Below are 27,500 nucleotides of genomic sequence, written 5' to 3'. Positions count from 1 at the left end.
AAAGATTGAATGATTGTTTTTTTGTTTTTTAGTAGAGTAGTAGGAATTTTAAAACACACACCCTTAATACTACCAGTAGAGTTTGAACTTCGTATTGTGCACCTTTTGCAAACTTTTCAAAGTACACATGTAAGCAGTTTCAGAAGGAAGGCATTAAGGGTAAATCTCACTGGGGACCCTGTCCCATGTTGGTCCTTATTAGCAAGAAGGTGAAAGTGAAAGGTACAGGCCTGTAGGTGAACTGGATTCAAGAAGATGAATACACTGCCAGTCCTTACCTCCACTCCATTATCTGAAGCAAAAAGGCAGAGTTCTTGGTTCTAAGCCTATAAATTTCTCTTCTCCACCGCCTAATTCTTTATGTGGTACTCTACTGCTAAATTGTCTTGGATCCTATCCATAGAAATTAAGTTTCACACTTGTTGGATTTGTTCCTTCAAGCATATGATTGCAGGGCTAATGCAAACTACATACTTATAGGCCTCTATAGGTCTCTGAACTTTCCATTTTCATTATGCCCTAAGTATACAGTTGAATATTATAGAGATGAAGGGAAAGGAGAAAAGGTGACGGGATAGCAATGTAAATTTTGTTGCCCTCCAAGTCACTGCTGAAAGAGGAATGTGACTCTACTGTAATTATCTCAAAAGGAAGAAATGAAAAACTAGATTATTGTATCCTAAGAACCTGATATTAAAATAGTCACACACAAAAAAGACTTTATCTCTGTCAAGACTTTTTGCCTTGGCATAATGGAAAATAACTGCCTTTTTTAAAAAATTATTTTTAAGATATACAAATTTCATGTATTTCATATGTAAGATTTAGAAACATAGTGATTCTTCCCAGCCTACCTTCCCTCCCACCCACACTCCCTCCTCCCTCTCCTATCCCCACTCTTAATTTTTCCAAAGATCTATTTTCAGCTTAGCTTATAAGATCAACCCTACACTAAGTACAGAGTTCAACAAATAGTATGAAGAAGAAAACCCTGTTCCTCAACAGTAGACACAAGGGCTGTTAAATATCATTACATCTCAAAGTGTCAATTTCACTCTTATAGATTACTTTTAAGTACTCTATTAGTTACCACAGATCAGTAAAAACATATGGTATCTGTCTTTTTGAGATTAGCTATTTCACTAAGTATAATTGTTTCCAGTTGCATCCATTTTATTGCAAAAGACAGGATTTCTTTTTTTTTTATTTTTTTTACTCTTTTTTTTATTTTTTTTCACATTTTATTTTATTTTTTTTTAACTTTTATTTAATGAATATAAATTTCCAAAGTACGATTTATGGATTACAATGGCTTCCCCCCCATACCGTCCCTCCCACCCACAACCCTCCCCTTTCCCACTCCCTCTCCCCTTCCATTCACATCAAGATTCATTTTCGATTATCTTAATATACAGAAGATCAGCTTAGTATACATTAAGTAAGGATTTCAACAGTTTGCTCCCACACAGAAACATAAAGTGAAAAATAATAGATGATTTTTTTTAAATGATGATGAAATCAGATCAGACCTATTGTCATGTTTAATCCCAGTGAGAGTCAAGTTGGGAGTTGATAATTTCTTTTTTTTTTTTTTTTACAGAGGATCAGTTTAGTATACATTAAGTAAAGATTTCAACAGTTTGCACCCCCATAGAAACACAAAGTGAAATATATTGTTTGAGTACTCGTTATAGCATTAAATCTCAATGCACAGCACATTAAGGACAGAGATCCTACATGAGGAGTAAGTGCACAGTGACTCCTGTTGTTGACTTTACCAATTGACACTCCTGTCTATGGCATCAGTAATCTCCCTATGCTCCAGTCATGAGTTTCCAAGGCGATGGAAGCCCTCTGAGTTCTCCGATTCTTATCTTGTTTAGACACGGTCATAGTCAAAGTGGAGGTTCTCTCCTCCCTTCAGAGAAAGGTACCTCCTTCTTTGAAGACCTGTTCTTTCCACTGGGATCTCACTCACAGAGATCTTTTGCCAGAGTGTCTTGGCTTTCCATGCCTGAAATACTCTCATGGGCTTTTCAGCCAGATCCGAATGTCTTTAGGGCTGATTCTGAGGCCAGAGTGCTGTTTAGGACATCTGCCATTCTATGAGTCTGCTGAGTGTCTCGCTTCCCATGTTGGATCACTCTCCCCTTTATTTATTCTATCGGTTAGTGTTAGCAGGTACTAGACTTGTTTATGTGCTCCCTTTGACTCTTAGTCCTTTCATTATGATCAATTGTGAACTGAAATTGATCACTTGGAATAGTGAGATGGCATTGGTACATGCCACCTTGATGGGATTGCATTGGAATCCCCTGGTATGTTTCTAACTCTACCATTTGGGGCAAGTCAGCTTGAGCATGTCCCAAATTATACATCTCTTCCCTCTCTTATTCCCACTCTTATGTTTAACAGGGATCACATTTCAGTTAATTTTCAACACTTAAGAATAACTGTGTATTAATTACAGAATTAAACCAGTCATATTAAGTAGAACAGACAAAAAAACTACTAAGAGGGATAATGTATTAAGTTGTTCATTAACAGTCAGGGCTATGCTGATCAAGTCACCGTTTCCCATAGTGTCCATTTCACTTCAGGAGGTTTCCTTTTTGGTGTTCAGTCAGTTGTCACCGATCAGGGAGAACATATGGTATTTGTCCCTTTGGGATTGGCTTATTTCACTCAGCATGATGTGTTCCAGATTCCTCCATTTTGTTGCAAATGACTGGATTTCGTTGTTTCTTACTCCAGTATAGTATTCTAAAGAGTACATATCCCATAATTTCTTTATCCAGTCTACCGTTGATGGGCATTTAGGTTGGTTCCAGGTCTTAGCTATTGTGAATTGAGCTGCAATAAACATTAGGGTGCAGACCGCTTTTTTGTTTGCCAATTTAAATTCCTTTGGGTAAATTCCAAGGAGTGGGATGGCTGGGTTGAACGGTAGGGTTATCTTCAGGTTTCTGAGGAATCTCCAGACTGACTTCCAAAGTGGCTTGACCAGTTTGCATTCCCACCAACATTGGGTTAGTGTCCCTTTTTCCCCACATCCTCGCCAGCATCTGTTGTTGGTAGATTTCTGAATGTGAGCCATTCTAACCGGGGTGAGGTGAAACCTCATTGTGGTTTTGATTTGCATTTCCCTGATTGCTAATGACCTTGAACATTTTTTCATGTGCCTGTTGGCCCTTTGGATTTCCTCTTTTGAAAAATGTCTATTGAGGTCCTTGGCCCATCTCTTAATTGGGTTGTTGGTTTTGTTTTTGTGGAGTTTCTTGATCTCTTTGTAGATTCTGGTTATCAACCCTTTATCTGTTGCATAGTTTGCAAATATTTTTTCCCATTCTGACGGTTGTCTCTTCACTCTCCTGACTGTTTCTTTTGCAGTACAGAAACTTCTCAATTTGATGCAATCCCAATAGTTGATTTTGGCTTTGACTGCCTGTGCCTCCCGGGTCTTTTCCAGAAACTCTTTGCCTGTGCCTATATCTTGAAGGGTTTCTCCAATGTTCTCTAGTAACTTGATGGTGTCAGGTCGTAGATTTAGGTCTTTAATCCATGTTGAGTGGATTTTTGTGTAAGGTGTAAGGTAGGGGTCTTGCTTCATGCTTCTGCACGTGGAGATCCAATTTTCCCAGCACCATTTATTGAATAGACTGTCCTTGCTCCAGGAATTAGTTTTAGATCCTTGATCAAATATAAGTTGGCTGTAGATGTTTGGGTTGATTTCTGGTATTTCAATTCTGTTCCATTGGTCTATCCATCTGTTTCTGTACCAGTACCATGCTGTTTTGATTACAACTGCCCTGTAGTATGTCCTGAAATCTGGTATTGTGATGCCTCCAGCTTTGTTTTTGTTGTACAAGATTGCTTTAGCTATTCGAGGTCTCTTGTGCTCCATATAAATTTCAGCACCATTTTTTCCATATCTGAGAAGAAGGTCTTCGATATCTTGATTGGTATTGCGTTGAATCTATAAATTGCTTTGGGGAGAATGGACATTTTGATGATATTGATTCTTCCAATCCATGAGCATGGAAGATTTTTCCATTTCTTGGTATCCTCTTCTATTTCTTTCTTTAAGGTTTTGTAATTTTCATCGAGGAGATCTTTAACATCCTTGGTTAAGTTTATTCCAAGGTATTTGATTGTTTTTGTAGCTATTGTGAATGGGATTGATCTTAAAAGTTCTTCCTCAGCCATGGCATTGTCTGTGTATTCAAAGGCTGTTGATTTTTGTGCATTGATTTTATACCCTGCTACTTTGCCAAAATCTTCTATGAGTTCCAATAGTCTCTTAGTAGAGTTCTTTGGGTCCCCTAAATAAAGAATCATGTCATCTGCAAAGAGGGATAGTTTGAGTTCTTCCTTCCCAATTTGTATCCCTTGAATTTCTTTTTCTTGCCTAATAGCTCTGGCTAGAACCTCCAGAACTATATTGAATAGCAGTGGTGCGAGTGGGCATCCCTGTCTGGTACCAGATCTCAGTGGAAATGCTTCCAACTTTTCCCCATTCAATAGGATGTTGGCCGTGGGTTTTTCATAGATTGCTTTGATTGTATTGAGGAATGTTCCTTCCAAACCCAGTTTGCTTAGAGTTTTCATCATGAACGGGTGTTGTATTTTATCAAATGCTTTCTCGGCATCTATTGAGATAATCATATGGTTTTTTTCTGCAGTCTGTTAATGTGGTGTATCACATTGATTGTCTTGCGCACATTAAACCATCCCTGCATACCAGGGATAAATCCCACTTGGTCTGGGTGGATGATCTTTCTGATGTGTTGTTGCATTCTATTGGCGAGAATTTTATTGAGGATTTTTGCATCTATGTTCATCAGGGATATTGGTCTGTAATTCTCTTTCAGTGCTGCATCTTTTTCCGGCTTAGGAATTAAGGTGATGCTGGCTTCATAGAAAGAATTTGGGAGGATTCCCTCTTCTTCGATTGTTCTGAATAGTTTGAGAAGAATTGGAGTTAGTTCTTCTTTAAATGTCTGGTAGAATTCAGCAGTGAATCCATCTGGTCCTGGGCTTTTCTTTGTTGGGAGGGCCTTTATTACTGTTTCAATTTCTGTCTCAGTTATGGGTCTGTTTAGGTTTTCGATGTCTTCCTGGTTCAATTTAGGTAGGTTGCATGTGTCCAGGAATCTATCCATTTCTGATAGGTTTCCCTGTTTGCTGGCATACAAGTCCTTGTAGTAATTTCTGATGATTCTTTTTATTTCTGTGGTGTCTGTTGTTACATTTCCTTTTTCATCTCTGATTTTATTGATTTGGGTCTTTTCTCTTCTTTTTTTAGTTAGTTGGGCCAATGGGGTGTCAATTTTGTTTATTTTTTCAAAAAACCAGCTCCTCATTTGGCTGATTTTTTGGAATGTTTTTCTTGATTCAATCCTGTTGATATCTTCTCTGATTTTAATTATTTCTCTTCTCCTACTAGATTTGGGTCTGGTTTGCTGTAGGTTTTCTAGATCCTTGAGGTGAATTGATAGCTCATCTATTTGGTGCCTTTCCAATTTCTTGATGTAGGCACCTATTGATATAAACTTTCCTCTTAACACTGCTTTTGCTGTATCCCATAAGTTTTGGTATGTTGTGCTGTTATCCTCATTTACTTCCAGAAAAATTTTGATTTCTCTTTTAATTTCTTCTATGAAGGATTTCTTTTTTTTTTTAACCTCTGAGTAGTATTCCATAGTATATATATACCATAATTTCTTGATCCAGGCATTGGTTAATGGACATCTGGATTTATTCCGTATCTTAGCTATTGTGAATTGAGCTACAGTTGAATGTGGGGGTACAGATAACTCTTTAATCTGCTTATTTCATTTTATTTGAGTAAATTCCAAGGAGTGGGATTTCTGGGTCATATGGTAGATCTATTTTCAGATTTCTGAAGTATCTTGATACTGTCTTCCACAATGGCTGCATTAGTTTACATTTCCACCAACAGTAGATTATGGTACCTTTTCTCCCACATCCTTGCCAACATTTATTGTTTGTTGATTTCTGTATGAGAGCCATTCTAACTGGGGTGAGGTGAAACTTCACTGTGATTTTCATTAGTGTTTGCCTCATTGTGATCTGGAGCAATTTTTCATGTGTCTTTTCCTCATTTCTTAACTGGATTGTTTTTGTTGTTGTTGAGTATCTTGAGCTCTTTATAGATTCTGGACATTAATCCTTTATCAATTGTGTAGTTTGCAAGTATTTTCCCATTCTGTCAGTTGCTTCTTCACTTTGCCAAGTGTTCCTTTTGCAATGCAGAAGCTTCCCAGCTTGATGTATTCCTGTTTGTCAATTTTGGCTTTGATTGCCTGTTTCTTGGGTCTTTTCAAGAAATCCTTGCCTATGCCAATGATTTACAGTATTTCCCCAGTACTGTCTAGTATTTTGATGGTTACAGGTTGTAGATTTAGGTCCTTGATCATTTTTGAGTGGATTTTTGTGTAAGGTGTAAGATAGGGGTCTAGTTTCATACTTCTGCATGCTGAGATCCAGTTTTCTCAGCACCTTTTGTTGAAGAGACTGCCCTGGCTCCAGGGCTTGATTTTAGCTCCTTTTTCAAAGATAATTTGGTTGTGGATGCATGGATTGGTTTCTGGAGTATCTGCTCTGTGCCATTGGTCTATATGTCTATTTTATTTTCATTCCAGTACCAGGCTGTTTTTATTATAACTATCCTGTAGTATGTCTTGAAATCTGTCATTGTGAAGCCTCTGGCTGTGTTTTTGTTATACAAGATTGCTGTAGCAATTCAGGGTCTCTTGTGTTTCCATATGAATTTTAGCATCTTTTTTTTTTCTGGATCTGAGAAGAATGTTTTTGGTATTTTAATTGTGATCACATCAAGTCTGTAAATTGTTTTGGTATTACGGACATTTTTTTAAAAATTTTTTGACAGGCAGAGTGGACAGTGAGAGAGAGAGGCAGAAAGAAAGGTCTTCCTTCCTTTTGCCGTTGGTTCACCCTCCAATGGCCGCCGCGGCCGGCGCACCACGCTGATCTGATGGCAGGAGCCAGGTACTTATCCTGGTCTCCCATGGGGTGCAGTCTTCATCCCAAACATGGAATATTTTTCCATTTTTTGTATCTTCTATTTATTTCTTTAAAGTTTTGTAATTTTCATTGTAGAGATCTTTGACTTCCTTGGTTAAATTTATTCCAAGGTATTTACATTTTTGTAGCTATTTTGAATGGGACTGATTTTAGAAGTTCTTTTTCTGCCATGACATTGTATATACAAAACTACTGATTTTGTGAGTTAATTTTAAATCCTGCCACTTTAACAAACTCTTTAATGAGTTCCAGTAGTCTCATAGTGGAGTTCTTTGGATCCCCTTTAAATAGACTCATGTCATTTGCAAATAGGGAACCTCCCTTCAGAGAAAGGTACCTCCTTTTCTTTTTTGGCAGGCAGAGTTAGACAGTAGAGAGGGAGACAGAGTGAAAGGTCTTCCCTCCGTTGGTTCACCCCCCAAATGGCCACTATGGCCGGTGCGCTGCATGAATCCGAAGCCAGGAGCCAGGTGCCCCCTCCTGGTTGCCCATGCGGGTGCAGGGCCCAAGCACTTGGGCCATCTTCCATTGCCTTCCCTGGGCCACAGCAGAGAGATGGACTGGAAGAGGAGCAACCGGGACAGAACCGGCACCCTGACCAGGACTAGGACCCAGAGTGCCTGCACCGCAGGCTGAGGATTAGTCTAGTGAGCCGTGATGCCGGCAGGTACTTCCTTTTTTGATGGCCCCTTCTTTCCATTGGGATTTCACAGAGATCTTTCATGTAGGTCATTTTTTGCCACAGTGTGTTGGCTTTCCATGCCTGAAATGCTCTCATGGGCTTTTTAGCCAGATCTGAATGCTTAAGGGATGATTCTGAGGCCAGAGTGCTCTTTAGAGTACTTGTCATTCTATGATTCTGCTGTGTGGCTCAAAAGAAGAAATTCAGATGGCCAACAGACACTTGAGGAAGTGCTCAGGATCACTAGCCATCAGGGAAATTCAAATCAAAACCACAGTGAGGTTTCTCCTCACTCCAGTTAGAATTACTCTCATGCAAAAATCTACAGTTGACAAATGCTGGTGAAGATGTGGGGAAAAAGGTATCCTGGTCCACTGTTGGTGGGAATGTAAACTGGTGCAACCACTATGAAAGACAGTATGGAGATACTTCATAAATCTGAATATTGACCTATCATATGATCTAGCTATCCCATTCCTGGGAATTCACCCAAACCAAAAGAAATCAGTATATGAAAGAGTTATCTGTACCCCCATGCTCACTGCAGCACAATTCACAGTAGCTAAGATATGGAATTAACCAGATATCTATCTGTTGACTGGAATAAGAAATTATGGTATATATAGACTATGGAGTACTACTCAGCTGTACTTCTTTTGCAACAAGATGATCACAACTGGAAACCATTAAATAAGCCAACCCCAAGAAGACAGATATCATATGTTTACCCTGATCCGAGGTAACTAATAGAGTTCCTGAAATGTAGTATATTGGAATGAAATAGATATTTTGAGATCTGTTGATTGTTTATAGCCCTTATCTCTTCCATTGAAGAATAGTGCTTTGTTTCCTTTCTCTTCATACTATTTGTTGAATTATTTTACTTACAATAGGGTTAATACAATGATTAAGTATACTGAAAATAGATTATTGTAAAAATTAAGAGTGGGAATCTGAGAGGGAGGGGGAGGAAGTGTTGGAGCATGGGAGGGACAGTGGGTAGCGGAGAAGTGCCACTAAGTTCCTAAATCTGTATATATGAAATGTATGAAACTTGTATAGCTTAAAATAAAAATGTTAAAATTAAAAATAAAAAGAAAGGTTCTGTAGCTATTAGGTCCATTTAGTGCATACTGTAGATTTGCTCTGTTGTTTCTTTGTTGATTTTCTGTACAGTTGCTGTGTCTTTTGATGAAAGTGGATTCAATTACTGCCTTTTAAAAAATATACCTCTACTCCAATACCCAATGCTAACACCTGTTTTTTATACATGTATATATCCAAGATGTGAAAAAATAGAGTCCAAAAAGATAGTTGTGCCATAGAATATCAGAGCTGGAGGCTCCATTGGTTCTAAAACACTAATCTATAGACCAGTGTCAATCTAGGAGGTTCTCATCAGTCTGTAATTACATGATAATCTAAGATACACAAAACAAATAGGAAGTTAAGATAAATCTCTTCAGTATAAAGAACTGTTCCTTTGTTCTGAAATTAATTTCCTTTATATCGTTTTTTTTTTTTTTCATAATAGAATGCCCTACTTTTATGAGATGATAGATAGTTTGGGTGTTTTCCTCTAAAAATAATGGCGTAATCTGGCAGTATAGAAAGTTCATGCCCCCGCCTCTTTTTTTTTTTTTTTTCCCTGGTTTCTGAAATTCCAACACCTGAGGGCAAGTGGTCTAGTTTAATCTCTATCATGGTTGAAAAATGTAAGGCCTAGAGAAGTCAAGAGAGTTACCCAAGATTTACTACCAGGAAATCATGGAATTAAAACTATAACCCAAATCTATATTTGTAGCAAAGAAATCTGAATAAAGCAGGAAAATGCCTGCTTTTCTTTTTAAATAACAAATTTCTATTTTTAAACAAACCTTAAGTTTTTCAATTTTCATATTCTTTTTTTACCAGATTGAAGCCTCCTATATTTTGATATACTGATTCTCTATTTGGTTACCTCAATTATGAAGTTAAATTATTCTGTCAAGCACTTTTTAATTATTGATTTATCCCTTATTTTACTAAAGTGAGTTAAAGGATACTTGTCAAAAATTTAAGGCCTTTTATTGTCCTTGTGCTAAGACTAAGTCATCTCCCCACTGGTATTGTTTAATAAAGTCATTGATTGCATTCTACTTGACTGCCTCCTTGTTCTTAAAAAGCTATTTCATTGCTGGTGAAGTTTATGCTGATGAGTTGAAGGGTAGGTGCTGGTATAATGTATTTAATTACACATTACCTTCATTTATTTTATTTTGCTGCTTATCAAGCATCCTCACAAATTATTTGACCCAAAGAACTGCCTAGTCAGTTTACTTTCTATGCTGGAGTTAGGTTATCAAGCCAAGTGGAAAATATAAGCCCATGGATGATGGATTCCTTGTCAATAAAAAAATTGATCTCTTCATAATATTTTATATTCTTATAGTTCTTTATAGAGTAAAGAAGTATTTGTTTTTGGTGTTCAGTGCATCTTTTACATACTTTGTCAGACTTTTTTTTCCAATAACACTGTGATGGCATATTTGCTTGTTCTCATTTTATGGATGTCATAGCCACAGATATATTGTTATGTGCCCAAAGCCATACAACTAAGTATTAAGTGGCAGGGTGAGGAATAAAACTCCCTGTGACTCAAAATCGTGCATTTGTTCCATATCACTCCATATCAGCACCTCTCTTTGCATTATTCTTTTTAAAAAAATGGCTTCTTCCTTCCCTTCCTAACAGTGATCCATTTTTAGTAAAATAGTCCATTCCTATTTTAATATCCTGGAAGTGTTTTCAGATTGTTGAATTTGTTTTACTGGTTCCACCTGCTTAACTAATCTACCTCAAACACCATGATGAGAGGGGAGGGGAGAGATTAAATAGTATCATTATAGAGTTTAAGCCTGAATTAAGTGTAAAATCATAAACTCAATTAAATGTGATTAAATGAACCATTTTATAGCTTAACACTATACAATAGCATATTAATTATATCGGCAAGAAAACGAGCCCACATACAAGTTAGAAAAAGCTATTTTGATTTTTATATCCATCAAAATCACATCCAAACTCCATAGCCATTTTATTCAAACATGAATTTATGTAATAATTAGTTAAACAATTTGGGGTCAGGGGATAGGTCCCAACCTCACACCATATCCTAAATTAAATACCATATAGATTAAAAGAGCAAAAGCTAATAAAGTGAAATAAAACAAAACATAAGTGACTTTTTTCTGATCTTAGGCTGGGCTCACACAGCTTATAAATTTAGGAAAAAACAGTTAAATTTTGCTAGATATGTGTCAATAAACTTGTTAATTTAGAAAAATATATAAAGTATAAAAAAGTATAAACAACAACAAAAGATACACTTTGAGAGACAGTTTAAACCTATGTAATATCCAAACATGTTGTATAACAGTTCAGAAATTGTAGCTATCATAATACATTTATAAATTTATATTAAAATGACTTAAGTTGAGAATTTTCTCGAGTTGTGTTTAGAAGTAGCAACTGACTAGTCTCATTGCTAAAATCAGAAATGATTAAAAGTAGATAGATTGCTGGTGAATGGAAAGTAGTACAAACCCTTAAGAGACTCTGTACTAGCCTACCATGTTGCAAATTCTTGGTGTTGAAAGAGTATATTCTACATATTAATGAAATAGAAGGGAAACAAATATACTATGTTGTAAAACAGGACCAGGCATCCATGGGACAGTAGAAAGCATGTTTATTCTTAAGGAAAAAGAGCTTTGATCAGTAGCTACATAGTTAACTAATAAGCAAATAAAAAAAACTGCATGTGTAAATAAAACACAAGTTCAATATGTGATATGTTGCCATTGCTTTTCAAAAGAAAATAATCTTGGCAATATTTGACTACAATGACTAATTGAAGTCAAACCTTAATTTAATTTTAAAATATGAGACAAAATATGAAAGAATATATCAATGATGTCTTAAGAAATTGAGTTAGTCACCTGAAATCTATGGTGACAGTTGCACAGGATAGCAACCTTGGTTGGTTATCACTGGATCCAGAACTCAAATTGTAGTTGTATTCATGCCTGTCAAAAAAAACCCCACAGAAAACATGCATGTGTGTCCATACTTTTGTTATATCACAGTGCATGAAGAAAGAACAGTAAAAAGGGAGGTTTTTTCCCAGTATTTATTTTGCCTTCCTTCATTCAGTTCCACATTACTGATTTCTTATCTGTTCTGAAGCCAAGCAGGATATAACAAAAGATTGGAGGCATTAGGATATCATCAGATGCTAACAGAAATTTGTTGAAAGAAAATATGGTTGTAGTGGTGTGAAATTCACGAAACTAATAACATGGGATTTGTCATCAAATGTTAATAAACAGAGAAGTGGTAGAGATACCAAGAAAGAAATAACATGAAATGCTTCAATTATGAGCTAGTACTGGAAGTCTGTCACAGAAAAAGAGGGACGTGTTTACTATGACCTTTACCAATGACTTCTTTCAAGATTCATATATAGATAATGGCCAAATATCGCTATATACAATAGTCCCCTCTTATCTGCAGTTTTACTTTATGTGATCTGAGTTATCTGTAGTTAACTGTAGTCCAAAATTATTAAATGGAAACTTCTAGAAATAATAAAATTCGTTGTTTTTTAAGTTGTATGCTATTCTGAGTAGTGTGATGAAATCTCATGCCATCCTACTCCATCCCACTGAGGTTATGAATCATTCTTTGTCCAGTATATCTGCACTGTATGTGCTATTGACCCATTAGGTAATACCCTCTTGGTTATCTGATCAATGGTCATGGTATCACTGTGCTTGTGTTAAAGTAATCCCAATTGGTATGTCATAATGCCAATGTCATACACCTCACTACATCACATCACATAGGCACTGTGTCATCTCACAACATCTCTAGAATAAGGATAAGAATAGTACTATAAGATTTTCAGAGAGAGAGAGAACTTTCCTATAGCTTTTCATTACCGTATATGATTATAGTTGTTCTATTTCATTAGTAATTATTGTTAACCTCTTAATGTGCCTAATTTAATAATTAAACTTTACTATAGGTTTATGTGTATATATATATGAAAAAAAATATCATATACTGGGGTACTTCAAAAGGTTTGTATAAAATGGACTAAAAAGTATATTTTGGGGGCTGGCAATGTGGTGTAGCGGGTAAAGCCGTCGCCTGTAGTACTGGCATCGCTTATGGGTGCCAGTTCAAGTCCTGGCTGCTCCACTTCCAGTCCGGCTTTCTGCTATGGCCTGGGAAATCAGTAGAAGTTGGCCCAAGTCCTTGGGCCCCTGCACCCGTGTGAGAGACCCGATGGAAGCTCCAGGCTCTGGGCTTCAGATCAGCACAGCTCTGGCTGTTGCGGCTAGTTGGACAGTGAACCAGCAGATGCATGACCTCTCTCTCTCTCTCTCTGCCTCTCCTTTTCTCTCTGTGTAACTCTGACTTTCAAATAAATAAATCTTTTTTTCAAAAAAGGTGTATTTTAGTGCAAAAAATTGAAATCCATGTATAGATTTTGTCATAATGCACATTTCCCATGAACTTTTTGAAGACCCACTTTTATGTAGAGTTTGGTTCTATTTATGGCTTCAGACACCCACTTGGGGTCTTGAAATATATCCTTCGCTTAAATGGAAAACTACTGTAGTTGTATCATTATTTAAAAGACAATTTCTAGGGACTGGTGTTGTGTGGTTCAGTGACTTAAGCCACCACTTGTATCACTGGCACTCCTTACCAGTATTCCTGTTGATTAAACATTCCTGTGCACCTGGAAATTCAACAGAAGGTGGCCCAAGTACTTGGCTTCTGCAATCCATGTGGCATACCTGGGTGGAGTTCCTGGCTGCTGGCTTCAGTCTGGCCCAGATATGGCTGTTGCAGCCATTTGGGAGTGAACCAGCAGATGGACGATCTCTCTCTCTTTCTCTGTATCACCATCCCTTGCTCTGTATACCTGCCTTTCAAATAAATAAATCTTAAAAATAATAGAAATTTCCATGTTGAGAATATGCAGTTAAAGCTGGTGCACATGTGATTTTCATTTGAAAAATGTAAATGAAAGTAAATTTTTAGTAAAATACTTGAATCAGTCCATTGATTATAATGAATTAATGTCATTATTTCCATTATTTGATTATGAGGAAGATTGATGGATCACATGTTTCAGAGAAACTTCTCAGGGCATATATTGCTTATAGAGGGTATAATATTTACTCTTTAATTTATTATTTGTGTCTGTATGTGTATATGACATATATAATGAAGTGTCTTTGAAAAGTCCATGGAAATGCACATTATGAAAAAAATTGTGCATGTATTTCAAAAAGTTTTTATACTAAAATAATGTTACCTCCTTATCCATTTTTCCACAAACTCTTTGTAGTTCTCTCATATATGAATGTACAAATAACCTTCCATGTGACTCAGAACATATCACGTGGGGAATATAATTTGTCCTCACTGAACCCTTATGAATTAGGTAACCAGTTTTCTTTCGGCACTTGAAAGGAAATAGAGGCCATATGTGGGTGTAGGAAGTAAAGCATCTAGGCAGTGGCAGAGCGTGAAGTAGTCTTCTGTTTACCTTCCACGTTCCTCCTCTAATTATACCCTTTCAAAAAAACGTGTTTCCTCAAATCTTCCTAATACCCCCAAAAGTATATCCTAAATTTGATTTATATACCTTATTTTAAAAATACTTCTGATGAGAATAATCTCATCCATAAAAGAAGCACCAATCTCACCTAGGTATTGAGTGTACATAATTTTTAGATACTATCTTCCGGTTCCTAACACTTGATTTCATATATTAGAAATTATCCCACTTTGTTAGAAGAGAATTCTGTAGTAGAATATGAGCTATATCTGCATTGCAAAATACACTTAAAGTGCCTCACTTACTATTTTGGTTCCTTTGTTTACTGGGCCATGTGAGGGTAATATTTATTTATACAATTAGTGGATTTAGCTTAATGATTACAAGCCTTCGGCCTTTTCCCAAGGTTAAGTTTAAAGCATTCTGTTCATTTTATGATTTCCTTGCCCAAACAAAGTTGTCTGTCAGGACCTAAGGTATTTGCTAATGTCATGTGATCAGGTTTTTGTTTAAAAAAACAGTTATTTCTCTATTGCCCAAGTCTGGTGTATTTTCAGTTGAATAAAAATAAATAGACAAGAAAAGGCTACTCAATATTCTGAAGCAAGCCAGTTATGTTTGCATCACTTAGACAGCTTTATAGGATTCAGAAAGAGAGACTGTCAGATTCATGAGAGTCAGCTGAAAACCATTTGTTTCTTTCAAAAGACAATGGAAATGAGTGATTGTGGGGCATGTGTCATGAATGTTGAGAATCTCTTTTTATGGTTAAAAAAGAACTCATTGAATGACTCTAGAGAGATATAAGAAACCTAAGGATGCTATGTTTTGCCAAAAATATGCCAATTAAAATCACTGAGAATTTTTAAAAAATCTATACACATATATACCACAAGTTAAACACATATATAAATATATGTACACACACACACACACACACACACATACCAAGAGTACTTCAAAAACTTCATGGAAAATGAAATTAAAAGATAGGAGTATTTTGCTGCAAAAAAATTTTGAAACACCCTGTTTTATAATACATGTTCTCCAGAGCTGTTTTTTTTAAGATTTAATCTATTTGAAAGTCAGAGTTAGAGGGAAAGGGGAGAGAGAGAGAGAGAGAGAGAGAGAGAATGAGAATGAGAATGAGAATGAGAATGAGAGAATGAGAATATGAGAATCAACAGCCAGGGCTGAGCCAGGCCAAAGCCAGGAGCCAGGAGCTTCATCCTGGTTTCTCACATGAGTGGCAAGGGCCTAAACACTTGGGTTATCTTCCACTACTTTTCCCAGGCCATTAGCAGGAAGCTGGATTGGAAATGGAGCAGCTGGGACAAGAACTCGCTCTCATATGGGACACTCGTGTCACAGGTGGCAGCTTTACCCACTAAGCTACAGTGCCTGCCCCTTTCATGAGCATTTTGAAGCCCCCTTGTGTGTGTGTAATATCATATTTTAGTATATCCTTAATGCTAAACTTATGTCACAAAAGTCTTTCCCATAAAAATGTAGGAAAAGAATGAAACTAGAACTTAATTTGAATATGCATAGTATGCATACATATTCACAAATGCATTTTAATTTGTACTTAATGTTTTTACATGTATAAGTAACAGAAGTTTGTCTTTATACAAAATGTCAATATGAGTTTACAGAATCATCAATGGCTTAAGTATATTGTCTCTTATGATCTTTATTCTGTGAAAATTATAAGTACTTCAAGCTAGCAGTCCATGCCAGCTATTGTGTTTCTACCTATTAGGGCAGTGCTGAGTAAGATGAATAAGTACTTGATGGATTTAATCAAATACATTGACCTTCACCTATACAGCAATGCAGCCCTGTTATCATGAAGTTACAGTGATTTCAAAACACATTCATTTGGCATTTCTATCTCTGATTGCTCACAGATCTCCTCGTACTTTAATGGTATTATATTGTGGCATGTTAGCCATGACCAACCTTGATTAAAGATGAAAGTGAATGTGGAAAGAAGAATTAGTAATTAGAGATTTAGATGTCTTGGGAGGGTAGAGTCAGAGTACATGGCAGGTGAGAGGAAGTCTAGGCACTAAGTAATCCTGTGAGGTAGTTTTTGAAGATTATAATTATATGTGTGTATGTATATACATGTATCACTTAGAATAATTGGTAATACAGAGCTTATAAAATAATTATTGCTTTATCAGGATATATTACTTAAATAGCTTTTATTGCATATACACATGAAGGTACTTCAAAATGTTAAAATCACTCATATGTTGGGTCTTGAAAAAGTTCATGGAAATGCATATTATGAAAAACTATGCATAGATTTCAATAGTTTTGCACCAAAATAAGCATTTTAATTTTATTTTTCCCCTAACATTAGATACACATATCTATGCATGTGAATGTATGGATTATCCATCTATCTATCTATCTATCTATCTATCTATTTTAATGTTTCCCAATGGAATAATTCTCCATTCCATTCTCCCAAACAGGCATTTATAGAAAGCTTGCTCCAGGGACATTTCCTGCCCCCTTTATTGAAGCCATATCTATTTTTCCTTCTTCCTTTATCCAAACTAGGTACATGGTATCAAAAGGTTCTAGTTCTTGTGAAATATTTGTCTTCTCAGCTCTGAACTAGGACCTTTGCTTATACCAACCATTGTTTTCTGTTCTGATTGGAACTAGAGCTGGGTAAAGCAGTGGCGAAGGAAAACTTCCTGAAGCCATGTTGATAATAATACAACTTAATGCTTTGCCTTTTACTCTGATTTCTATGAACTATACGTTTGTCATCTTGTCCTTGAATTATCTGAAGTCTTTTCAGCCATGAAGAAATCTGAATATATGTTCTCCTGTATTTCCTTTCTTGGCTTAGGTACTTTTTATAGGTTACCTACTTTTAAAAGAACTGCCCTGAGTACAATAAAAGTATATACCTTTATATCAGCATTCTTCAATTCTACTTCTTCCTGGCTGCTTTTGGAAATGACATATTATAAAAAGACTAACCTATTTGAATATTAGCATGAATGTGAATATACTTATTTTGGGGACCTAAAATGCTTTTTGGTACTCATTGAAGTTTAATAGGGAAAATGGATACTTATGTGATAGAATCTTTTCAAAACGGGCACATTGAAAAATTTATATCATACACAAAAAATGTATACAGGCATATACAATACATATAATCAAATGGTAACTTTATAATTACCCATTATGTCTTACTTATATCTATTGTGACACTGAGTAATAATTAACATATCCACTTAGCATTTGATCCATTTTAAGCTCTGTTGAGATTATGCTAAAGGAAACTTTAAAAAAATTAGTAACTTCAAAAAAATAGTAATTTCAAGATAGTATGCTTAACAACAACAAAAAAAACCCAAGATATTTGGACACACATTGAACATCATTAATCTGAGATTCTTAAATCCAAAATGCTGAAAAATCCAAAAGTTTTTGAGTGCCAAGATGATACCACAAGGGGAAAATTTTATACCTAACCTCATGTGACAGATTGCAGTCAGAATGCAGGCACATAGCACACCATCTATAAAATAAACTTTAAGTTACATAGCTTATATATGAAACATAAATAATTTTTTAGACTTTGATCCCTTCCTCAAGATATCTCATTTTATACATACAAATGTTCCAAAATCTGAAATAATCTAAAATCTGGAACTTCTGATCCCTGGCATTTCATATAAGGGATACTCCATCTGTATCTGTCAAGGATTGGGCAGTGCTTTCAAGATACTATGGGTCAGAAACAGTCATATATACTTATACCTTGATCTATACATGATACATTAAAAAGCTTCCCTGCCAAGAATGATATCATTTTACAGAATTATTTTAATAGCGTATAATGATTCCTTTATCTCTATTACCAATTACCTTGACTATTTTTCAACACATGCTCTGGATTTTTGCTTTTGGAATCTCCTTCATTTTAATCTCATCATTTCAGAGTAACCTCTTATTATATCCTTGGTGCCTCCTGGTTTTTGCAACTTCCATCTTGTACCATGAATTAAACCTACTATCATCTTGTTGAATTTTGCCGTTGTTCCTAACCAACATTTATCCTGCTTGCATTATCTTTATTGGTGTTTTTTACTAACTCAATAGCTGAACTGAATATTTGCTTGTATGTTCAATCACTTATAAATGATTCTGTCAAAAGCGGCTGGCATGGGTAGCATCCTATATGGATGCCAGTTGATGTCCTGGCTGCTCTACTTCTGATCCAGCTCCCTGCTAATGTGCCTGGAAAAGCAGTGGAAGATGGCCTAACAACTTGGGCCCCTGCACCTATGTGGGATATACAGATGAACCTCCTGGCTTCAGCCTTGGCACCACCCTAGCTGTTGAGGTCATTTGGGGAGTGAGTGAATCATCAAGTGGAAGACCTCTCTCTCTCTCTGCTCACCCCCCCCCCATAACTGTGACTTTCAAATAAATGTATAAATCTTAAAAAAGAAAGATTCTGGCAACATAGTAAAAATGTTATCAGCATTATAGATACCATATAATAACATCTACAGAGTTTAATTAAAATGCTTTAACATTTTAAGCATAATATAAATTAACGTTAGATTTAACACTACTCATTCAGTAAGCATTTATGGGTACCTTTTAAGATTTTTTGTCTATGGGAAGGCTGTAACAGTAATAGCAAGAATGATGATCATGATGGTAACAGCTCATATTTATGGAGCTCACATTATATGTCAGACCCTGTTTAAAGCCCTTAACATGAATTATTTTATTTGATCCTTTAAACAACCTTGAGGTAAGAACCATAATTAAGGGCTGACGCTGTAGCCTAGTAGGTTAAGCATTTTCCTGCAGAGCCCACATCCCATATGGGCACCCGTTTGAGTCCCGGCTGCTTCACTTCTGATCCCACTCCCTGCTGATGGCTTGGGAGGGCAGTGGAAGATGGCCCAAGTGCTTGGGCCCTGTGCCCGCGTGGGAGACCTGAAAGATGCTCCTGGCTCCTGGCTTCTGATCGGCTCAGCTCTGGCCATTGTGACCATTTGGGGAGTGCACCATCAGATTGATCTCTGTCTGTAATTCTGCCTCTCAAGTAAATAGATAAGTCTTAAAAAAACATAATTGTCCCATTTTACAGGTGAACATACTGACACATTGATGCACCAAGCAGTTATATGACATGCCCACAGTTACAAAGCTAGAAAGTGTCAAAGCCAAAATTTGACCCCTGTGGTTATTTTCATACCTTCTGTCTAATATTTGATTAATAACTTCTGGGAGCTAACGCAAAAATGCTTTTATGAAGTGTTGCTGATCAGTCATGATCCATATAGATAGAGAACTAAACAGTTATACACTGATGATTTTCCTAATAAAATCCCTTTTTATTTTGTAAAACAAAGAATTTCACCACCAGGTGCATCATCATGGAAATAGAAAAGTTCTGTGTGTTAACCTGTGACTGTTGCTCATGTACATCCATCCATCCATCCTGTTGTTCGATATATCATTTACTCTGTGACCAGTACTGTAATAGATGATAAGAATATAATAGTAAACATGACATGGCCCCTGTTTTCAAAAACAACCCACTTAATTGAACTCATGGAAAGAACAGAGTACCATTTATCTTTGTTGATTATATATTCATCTGCCTAAAGGCTGATTAACTCTCAAGGAGTCGACTGGTTCTTCAATTCCGATTGTAAGAAAAAATTTTACTTCAAAATATAATTTAATTTGCTTAATTTGTTTCTGTCTGTTTTCAGAGTAGTTTGAATCTAGCATTAGCCTACTATTAGATAATGGTTGCTTCTCTCTGTTAGCTACTTTTGCCAAAAGGAATGATTGACAAAATCCTATATAAATTTAATGTATAAATAGTCTGTGGCAGTATATATTTAGAGAGGAATGTGTAGAATTTCTGCGTGTTTCAAGATAATAAAATATTCTAACAAATGTTCTTACAAAAAATATCTTTTGAGTAGGATGCTCATTCTGTTGGGCCAGAATTAAGTGGACTATTATGTAAGCCTTTGCATTATTTTAATTTTTAACATATTTATTTTTTAAATGTTAAGTCAATGAAAGGAAGTTTTTAATATCCTTCTCCTAGTAATCTAAGACAATGATCAGTTCTTTATGCCTCCATCTTAATAGATTTATTTCCCAGCCTCTGTCCATAAACAATGTTTATTGAATTATGTGGTCTGTATTGAACTTACTGCACTTATCTTTTTTAAATAATGAGATTCTTTATATGTTGCTATATTTTCTTCATAGTTATTTTAAATTATTGTATAATTGTGATTCCAATTGATATTCAGACTTCATCAAATCAGTCTCCAACTCTGGAGCACAAAGACCTCTTAAATTTCACTATTAAAAATAACTTTATTTCTATTTTAACTATATATGTCTATCCTTGGTTTATTTCTTTATGTGTGCCAAGATCGGTAAAAATTTTTCTGCTTTTGAAATTTCTAGAAAAATTGCTTTCCAGGAAGATTGTATCAGTATACACAATCATCAGGAATAAATAAGTATCTGAGTTTCATCACAACAAAAACAGTGGTTTTATCTATTTTATTTATGTAACTCTGACTCCCACAGAGAGATTGAGACAGCTGGTCATACAAGCAAGGAACATACAAATTCAATAAAAATGTAAAAATAGAAATGAGACATTTTTAAAAACTGTGCCAATAAATATTCAACGGTAACTTCTTTTTTTGTAGCTTAATTTGCTACTACTCTGAATAAAAGAAAATTTTTCATTTTTTAACTAACTTTATTACTCATTTTGTGAATTGACACTATATGTCCTTTGTCTAATTATTGTGATAAAATATTTTGCTCTTTATTTTGTGTGAGTTCTTCATATAACACACTTGGTGCAAATGTTTTCCCATTCTGTTTAATTATACTTATATGATTATAATTTTTAAAAATATTATTGATAAATTTAAGTGTGACTTAATATATTTGTACTTGCATAATACAATGTACCTGGAATTTACTCTCATTTTAAGTGAAATATTTGTTGATTTGGAATCATAGATGCTAAGTGAGTTTATTGATCTGTCAGAGCTGTAGTATGTGAACTGTATTCTGCTTGGATCATCTGTTATTCTCCCTTTAATGACTTACCATAAGTCTCTTTTTACTAGTATTAGTCTTATCATTGTTTTAGACATACTACACTTCTGTTTCTGTTAAAAGAAAACTTCAATTTAAAAAAATTTATAACATTGCATTTTCTCAACATTGTTCATTCTGGAGTTTCACAAACACTGTGTGTTTTTATATGGTTATGACAATGATGAGACACTGACTTATGGAATTAAAATAGGCACGTAAAAACTATTTTATGATACTGACATAACAAGAAACCAGTTCTGGGCCATGATTGAGACCAGGAGCTACTGAGGTTCAACAGTTTCTATTCCACAGAGTGCCATTTTGTCCCAAATGATTGATGACATTCTCCTGCCCTATTCTCTACAGATTATAAGAACACTATTGCAATCTAGAGCTTCTGTAGATACCCGCTTCATTAAGCATGATCCCAAAATGTCATTTAATTTATTTCTTAGATTGAATGTCTCATTAAACTCTGATGAGGCCAGGAGCTACTTTGAGCTGGACTTGTTATGAAGCACTCTTATCTTAAAACTTTGTTCTGTCCCTGTTGGCAAAGGGAATGGACACGACAGCGAAATCAATGCACAGTGCACTTTATCTTTGACAAACTGAAATATTGTTTCGCTAAAATAGGCCCATGGGGTAGGAGAGTAAAATCACACATAAAATAGATCAGCATAAAGAGTAAATCTACAAACTTATGCAGTAGTTGGTAATTTTATTTTGTTTTAATTCCATTTTGCCTTATATGGACAAACAGAATATATCTAATAAGCCCCCTTTGAAGTGCAGTGAGTTCATTGTTTTAAGCTGTACAAGATGAGGCGAGGATATAAGTAATATTCTGTCCATTTTTATTAAAAGAGATATTGCAATAGTTTTTTTTTCACATCTATATAACAGATTTGTACCGCAAAACAAAAAAAAAATTGTATTTCCCCTTTGTTTTCCATTATGTAAACATGACCGTAATCATAGATTGGTGTGGATGGGAGGTAGATAAAAGGAGGTGAATCAAGAAACCAAGCTGAAACCACTTTGTGAATAAAGAATTAAAAAGTTGGCCAACCCAGGATCTTGCTAGCTGTATTAGATTTGTGTTACTATATTGAAATACTTGAGGTAGCTAAAGACAAAAGATTTCACTTGGCTCACATTTTGAAGATTCAGGTCCAAGACTGGGTGTTTCTATTGATTTGGCCTGTAGTAAAGATCAAAGCCTACGGTAGGAGCATATGTTGCGCTAGTGATGTCATCTTTTGCCAGTGACAGAGAGAGAGAGAGAGGGAGAGAGAGAGAGACTGAGCCCAAACCCAGGGTTTTGTAACAACCCTCTCATGAGAGTTGTTTTTGGAAGGCACAAATCCCAATGGAGGTCCCAAGAGCCTTCAACTAGGCTCTACCTCAAAAATATTCTACCATTTATTTACCAATAGCACCACCCTGGAGATTAAGTCTTTAAGGTATGGATATTTGTGGGACACCAAAACTGCTTCTTTAGAGTTTGGATCACAATCTACCAAATTATATAACTTTGCTCACTCATGTATCCCTCTACTCTGTCCTTGCCATGCTGTATACTTGGAACATGAGTTCCGCTCCTATGTAGGCTTCCTGTGACTCCACACCAAAGAACTTATAGAACTCTGCTCTTTTTTCTTTCCTCTTGAGTTTTTGCACAGCATATTAGAGAACTGTTCTGCAGTCTAATACTTGGTAAATAACTATCATCTAGCATATTGTGCACTATTGCCTAAAATAGCTTCAGTTTGAAGCTTCTCACTATGTAAACTGTGTTGGTTTGCTACCTAATCAACTTTGGAAACTTGCCCTTGTGTACTGAGTTAGCAGCAGTATTTTGATAGGAAAAATAAACTTAACTCTAAAAAATAACAAAATGCAGACCTGGAAATAAATAGAACAGTTGGCTTAAAGGATTATTAGTCAACCTCCATATTTGATAACAGCAGAAGAAAAGAAAATCTAGGAAAATCTAGGACCATTTCAATATGTATTTTATTAGTATCTTGGGGTTCTCCCTTTGCATGGAATGCTAAATTTTGGTTTTAAAATCCTTAAGCGTTATTCATGAGGAGTAAAACAATATGCTATATCTTTCATTATTTTGCCTTCTACTGAACAAAAAAATCTGTTCAGCATCTAAAATGGCACTTAAATTAATACTGTGAAATATCATTAGGAATAGGTAAAACTGAGAAAATGAGTGGGCAGTGAGAAAGTTATTAATGAACATGTTCACTGTATGTTAACAGTTTGTATTTCAAGGTGTATAAAATTAAATAATGATTCTGAGTCTCCATTTTGTAGGTTATTGGAGAAAAATATTTTGGTTGGTATTTTGGTCTAAATATTCAGCTTCATGGATAGGGACGCCTGATTTTGGTTTTGCTTCATTCAAATAGCTTAGCTTATGTGTGTTTAGTGTTTTGTTTTGTTTTGCTTTGCTTTGCTTTTTTTTTTTAACTTGATTTATTGATTTTGAGGGGCAGAGAAACAGGGATAATGACAGATAGAATGCTCCCATTCACTGGTTCATACCCCCAAATGTCTACAATAGTCAGAACTGGTCTGTAGCCTAAGCTGGGAGGTGGGAACTCAATCCAGGTATACCACATTTCTGGCAAGAACCCAATCACTTGGACCATCACTTCTACCTCCCAGGGTCTGTAGCAGGAAGCTGGAGTTAGGAGCCAGAGAAGGGTGCTGAACCCAGGTACTCTGATGTGGGATGTCAGCATCTTAACTGCTAGTCTAAACCCCTGCCCCTTAGGTTACTTTTACTAATCTTAAAGCAGCTTTATATCAAGTTCTTATTTTCCCGCTCTCAGTTAAAATATAGACTGTGTGGTATAAAATAGCATGGATCCTGTTATTCTTTAAATTGTAGTTATTGAAGATGAAGTAGTGTTGCATGGGTAAGGTAATAGTCATAGTATTTAAAGTCGTAGAAAGGTACTTCAAAATTTATGGAAAGCAGAATTAAAAGTGGTTTACTGTAGTACAAAAATGTTGAAATCAATGCATGCTAGGAGTCTTCTAAAAGTTCATATAAAATACATATTATAAAAAAACACATGTATGGATTTCAAAAAAATTTTTTGCATCGAAATAAACTTGTCTTTAAATTCTGTTTTTCTTGGAAGCTTTGAAATACCTTTGGGTGTAGGAGGACCTGACTTTGAGTCCTTTATTTGCAAGTAACTAGTCCTGTGATATTAGGCATGTTTGTAACTTTCGGTACGTTAGTCTCCTCCTATAAAATAACTGTAGTTGTCTTTATTGAGAGTGTTACTGAAATTAAATGAAATAATCTGCACAGACATCATAGTACTTCCTGCATTCAGTGCAGTGTAAGGAGCATTTATTTTTAATTTGTGAGTAAGAAGTTATTGGTTAAATATTTGAAAGGAAGATTTGAGTATTTTCACCCTTATACAACCATTGTTATGATTTAATTTTGTGTATATGCTGTAAAGGAATGGTTGAACTGTGTAGCAAATGCAGTTTATATTGGTGATACTTATAATTTTTTTACAATGTGGAGTTCAAATGCAGGTTTGATAACAGCATTGTTCTTTTCTCTTTTCTGTAAAAAATGCCTTCACTGTAGAGAAAAGAAGTGCATATGTTTCTTATCTTAGAGCATGTAAACTTTAATCAGGCAACCTGAGACTAATTACTATGATATGAGATGAAAATAGCTTAAAATAATAGACATATTTCAACCTCTAACTTCAGTTGAAAGCATGGATCATATTTTTATTTCACCCAATTAAAGGAGGAAAGATTGCTTCCTTCTTGTTTTTTCCTTCTTTCTATGCATCATGGAAAGAAATGATTTCTTAGGAATGTGTGTATTTTCAGTTGTTTCCAAGATTGAGAGATACATTTTCATTGAAATGTTAAAATATGCACACTATGTGGCATTATGGTGTTAATATCATCAAGACTAACAGGGAAGTCAGTTCTTTCATTTCCTGTCAAATTGCTGTTAGTTACTAAAGCCATCTAAATACTATTATAAGTCATGTTTTACAATTTTCCTTGCTTTATCAGATGATAAGATGCAACAAATATTGATTTGCATAATCTAAAAATGTTTCCAATAGCATAACTATTTTAATATTACTAAAGGACTGAATACACTTGAACAGTATGCAAATATATTCTTGATTTACTGTAGAGAATCATTTTGTTAATGGTTGTGTTTTCATTTTCACTAATTCATTCAATAAACTATTATTAAACATCTATATATCAGATACTTTGAGGATCCAAATATAAATACTGTGTAGTACCTACCATCCAGAATCCCAAAATGTAGTAAAGAGATATCTAAGCAAGTAAATTACCGTGTATCATAACAGCTCATGTTATACCAATATTAACCTAATGCTATGGGGTGCAATGGGCATAGTAACCAACTCTCCTGTTGAAGTCCAGGAAAGCTTTACTAAGCAGCTTGATCAGAGGATGGGTGTAACATTGTCCAGTAAAAAGGAGTAACATAGACCACAGGTAGCTAATTATAGGAGCATAGAATCGGATCTCTGCCATTTGGTAACTTAAAATCCAGTCTTCTATTTTGATATTCCACTGACTAAACTAAATAATTGTAGGATTTAAATATAACATATTTTCACTGAAAAGTGAGCATGAAAAGTATTTATTTTATGTGTGTATAGATATGTGTAGACTGTTGAAAATTGTAATGCCTTCGTATTTAGGGCTTTTCTAGGAACTTCTTAAAAAATTGATCTTATAGTTTAAAATGCTTATTGTGGTCTTATGCATTGTGTTTCTTGAATTATTCAGATTTTTTCCTATAATAATAAGCACAGTTTAGATAAGAAATGCTTAACTGCTCAAATTTTAGAAATTCTAGTAATGAAAATGATGGAGTTGGTTTAGGCTCCTATAATCTTACTTAAGAAAAAAAATCCCCTGGTATTTAATTTATATATAGCTTGTAATCTAGATGAATAGATTTGTTTTTTGTTTGGCTTTTAATAACAACATGCATAAAGGAAATAAGGTGATCTCATCAAATCTGTCTTCTTCTGGGAGACAGTGGCTTACTGATCCTCCTCTCATAATCCTTCTAATATAGTTTTCTTGAATATTAGGTGGTTTGGTTTCATTGAATCTCAGCAGTTTATTGCTTTAGAGGCCTTTTACTGACTTAGGTCAACATTCCATATAGGGGATATTTTTCTTTCATTGTCATGCAAGAATTCAACTGTTTTTAACAGTGATATGAATCTTTCATGTACACTACGAGAGAAATGAATTTCAGCTGTTTCAAAAACTGTTAATTTCTTGTTCTAACTATGAGTATCTCTATGAAGTGAATTGTATCAATACGAAAAAGAGAAATGAGACTGAATTTGGTCCCAATTAACTGTGTCATCATTGAAGATGAAGGCTAAGGAGATGAATTCTCCAGTGAGTCTTTTGTCATTTAGCCAGTAGTCCTTCTTATGTCCTTTTATTCATGAGATCGTATAGTAAGGGATTGAAGGTGATGTGTGAACACCTGTATTTCATATTAAAGTCTGATAGGTAAATAATGAGTGTTTTGCTGCTTGTTTGTCCTATTAAATGACTGCTACCCTCCACTGCCTGAGTTAATTAACATTGTCAAAGTGGGAAACAATCTACTTCCTGGGCTAGTAGTATGCAGTGTGATCCTCTCTTGCTGTGCTGCTCTCATGACCATGAGGGTGAGCATTCAATACTATACATGCGGTGTGCTGTGTTGCCAGCTGGGATGTGTGGTAGGTTAGGTGGATTCAGTGCATTTTTGACTTAAAATGTTTTCACCATGAATAACCTCATGGTAAGGTGAGGAGCATCTGTGTAGATATACATGCAAATATAAATATGGTTCATACACTTATGTAACACATATTTACCATCAGCAGTGAGGACAAGTTGTAGTTTATAGTCTACATATTTTAA

The 27,500-nt window shown here is 35.3% G+C and overlaps 1 protein-coding gene across 3 annotated transcripts in view; it reads left to right on the top strand.

Moving 5' to 3' along the window:
• The window catches only part of DIAPH2 (diaphanous related formin 2), a 938,294-nt gene that overhangs the window by 542,140 nt on the left and 368,654 nt on the right, over positions 1–27,500 (top strand). The window lies entirely within an intron of this gene.

The sequence above is a fragment of the Oryctolagus cuniculus genome, chromosome X (genome assembly GCF_964237555.1).
Source record: "Oryctolagus cuniculus chromosome X, mOryCun1.1, whole genome shotgun sequence".
Classification (NCBI taxonomy): domain Eukaryota; kingdom Metazoa; phylum Chordata; class Mammalia; order Lagomorpha; family Leporidae; genus Oryctolagus; species Oryctolagus cuniculus.
This window is presented reverse-complemented; position numbering and strand designations above follow the sequence as displayed.